Below are 3,510 nucleotides of genomic sequence, written 5' to 3'. Positions count from 1 at the left end.
TTACCCTCACGCATAAGTGTCGTTTTCTGATTGGTTGAGTGCTCTTCTATTATTTTCAGTGTACCCCGCCTACAAGCGAGTAACATTTTCTGTGTTACCCTCCGAGATTGCCGAACTGTGGGAATTCATTTGGTACTTCGTGTTAGTAATTCTTTATCTCGAATAATTGAGTCACGTATGATGAACGGAAATTACCGATGTTTTGCGAATGCAAATCTGTGGAAGGGAGATAACTCTAAATGTGTTTTTCTTGTCGTCCGTCGTTGTCGGTATTGGCCAATTGCCCAACTCTGGTACTCCTTTTTCACTCTCCTACCCAGAGTTCCATGCGGCAAGCCAGCATAGTACCTCTGCCACAGGCCAGAAAAATGTGACGATTCCTCACATCTTGCACTGTCCATTCAATATAATGTACAGATTTCTTTTACTCTTTTATTTTTGACGAGTCTACACAGCTAACTAAACATCTTTAATAGAATGAACTAGTTTCACTGAGAAAATATCCAAAAAATGTAACACTATTTCGATTTGCGTAGCGATCCTTTGTTACATAGGTTGTACGGCTTCACGTGCTGTCATCGAAGCCGACGGAGAGCAAACGATGCAGCCAGTTTGATATCTAAATATGTACTGTCATAGACCTAACTGTCGGAGTTGTGGAAGAATATATATGTAACAATGTAAAACATTATGAAGAGAGCGCCGAAAAGCTTTCGTAAGACCAGTCTCTTCTTATTATGAATATGCGCGTTTGATTACAAACAAGAGAAAAGTCCGGTCACGTGATATGCAAATTAGCCTGTGGCAGTGATGTTAAGTCATCGCTGTGCCGGAGTGTGCTCCTTGTTATGATCCAATATCCGTGCTTCAAAGTGTTCAAAATTAACATTGGGGTGTTCGGTAAGATAAATACGTTGTTCACTGGGCCCATGGGTTTATGTATGTTCCCTCGTGACCAGTGAACAACTTAGCATTAGTCCTGCTATATCACGGCGGTGGACACCAGAAATGGGCTTCACATATTGATTCATATGGGGAATCGAACCCGGGTCTTCGGCGTGAACGGGAACGCATTAAGCATTAGCCTACGCCACCGCCCCTCCGAACAAAGACACTCGCCCAAGGGGTACATCATGTGTGTTACATTTATGGAAACCCCAGGCTCAACCTGCTGAAAACGGGCAACCGACCAGCGTTACGAACTAAACTTCACCTGATTTGTGAGGAATGCTTGCTTATCCTGTATTAATGTTATTCGTGACAAGTGTTTTGCCATTCCGGTATTGAGCCGATCTGTGCAGAGTTGCGTCTCTTAGTCGTGGTAGGAGCAGAAGACCGCTGGTCCGAATTCCATTCTCTACTCTGATTGCATGTCTTGCTCTGTAAATGTATGTTACTAACGATTGCTAATCGATTAGCTAAATATTCGTGTACATGTATCTATACATGTATAGCTGGTTACATTGTTTTAATGTGTGGAGGTTTTTTTTATGTCGACTCTCTCTTTCTCCCCCCCCCCCCCTCTCTTTCTCTTTTTCTCGTGTGTGTATTACAGAAATATATGTTTGTTTATTTCTTTAATAGGCCAACGGCCAACATGAAAGATACATTGTACATACTTTCAGAAGCGCACTGACAACATAACCCATAACCACCCCACCCCACCCACACCCACCCACACACACTTACAAAAGCCTTTCGTGACAAAAGATAGCACTAAAATGAAAATAAACATTCATGGAAAATTCAGAGTATAGTTTTGTTTTATCTGATATATTAGATAAACAAATTTGGCTAAGTTGAAGGTTAATACTTCAACTTTAGGTTGTACAAGATTTATAAACTTTATCATGTTTGGAGACTTGTATACGTCCAGAGCTAAATAGCGACGTCTAAATGTCAAATACTTAGGACAAGCCATGAAAATATATTCATCCTCTATATCATTTTTGCAAAAAGGACATAATCGGTTTTCTAAAGCTAGTGTTGGTCGAGCCCATCTTCTTTTCTCAATCTTAAGTGAATGAGAAGATAATCGTAAGCGTGTCAAGGCTACCCTATAGTTTATAATATCAATTTGAGATAAATACTTTTCCATGGTAAGTGATGATTTGATAAGCAAATATATTCTTGTTTCACTAAGTGAACTTAAACTATTTTTCCACATTTGTGAATGTATATCAATAACTCTTTGTCTAAAAGCACTTATGAATCCTGTACGATTTAGAGTAAATTTCTGTTGTAACCAAATAAAACCATATCCATAATGAAACAACAAGTCTCTAATCAGAGTAACCCATGTCGTATATGTTGGATTCTGCCAAGCGTTGTCGACTAGAGCCCTATATATAATGCGTATATATCGGTTTTCGTCACAGGTGATAATCTTAATCCAATATATATATCAAAGAGATTTTTTATTTGTCAGTATTTATTTTAAATTTAAAGGACTAAGCTTCAAACTGTTACATTTGGCGTTATAGCGAAAAAGGATGAATCTGATTTCGGAAGTTCAACTAAGATATCACGCCGGAAGTTAATAAATGTACAATAAAACTATAATGCAAAGTCAAAGTGGTGTGGCTAACTCAATTTATTAAGACACCCCCAATAGTTAATTAATCAAGGAACAACGCTAATAAATTAGCCCACTTTAGGGGCGTAGGAACAAGGGGGGGGGGGGCTTCGGGGAGGCTTAGGCCCTCCCCCTTTTTTTCAAGACGAAACCATATCTACCTTACCATAACTACAATTTCATTTTGATTTTCAAAACTTTTCATAAATTAGCCCCCTGCTCTGAAAACCGTTCCTACGCCCCTGCACTTTACAAAGAAAAACACAGGCACTAATCTAAGATTAAAGACAAATTGTACCCCAACAGTACATAACTGTAACTCCAACAGTACATAAACAGGACTATCTTTCACATACTGAACCCAAGGTTCCAGGTCGAGACTTCAGCGGTAATCATCAGGAGACAAACAGTAGCACTTCGGCCTCGCAGTCACTGGATGTCCTGATTCCAACTCATTCCGTCTTTATGAAAATTCAAGGCCCGGCCAGAGAAAACAACTGCCTCCTAACTAAACCTGGCCGCTGACATAATTTGTGCTCGTTTGCCGTACAACATAGGCAAAAGTTTCGTTACAGGACTATGTACAGTAAATTATGATATATGTATACTAAAGAATGACCTATACTACACGAATGTAGTATACTGCACAACTGTACACTTACATGTAAGATGTATCAGAACGATGGCGGTAGCACATACGTAGCTGCGCAGAAAACATGCGCACCAACAAGGGTGGAAAACCTCGTGACAGTCCCATTCCACTTTTGGAACATGAAATGTTACAGTGACAATTGTATACATGCTAGTTGAAACTTAATCCATATCACGACTATAACGAAACTGAATACTTCAGAACACAGAAGCATACAAACAGTGCATATTTTGCCAGATGCATGTTACTTAAAAATAGTGCATCAAAATGTCATTAGATATTA

This window comes from Haliotis rubra, unplaced genomic scaffold, assembly GCF_003918875.1.
Source record: "Haliotis rubra isolate DU_JTF1 unplaced genomic scaffold, ASM391887v1 Scf69, whole genome shotgun sequence".
Classification (NCBI taxonomy): domain Eukaryota; kingdom Metazoa; phylum Mollusca; class Gastropoda; order Lepetellida; family Haliotidae; genus Haliotis; species Haliotis rubra.
Note: the sequence above shows the minus strand (reverse complement) of the source record.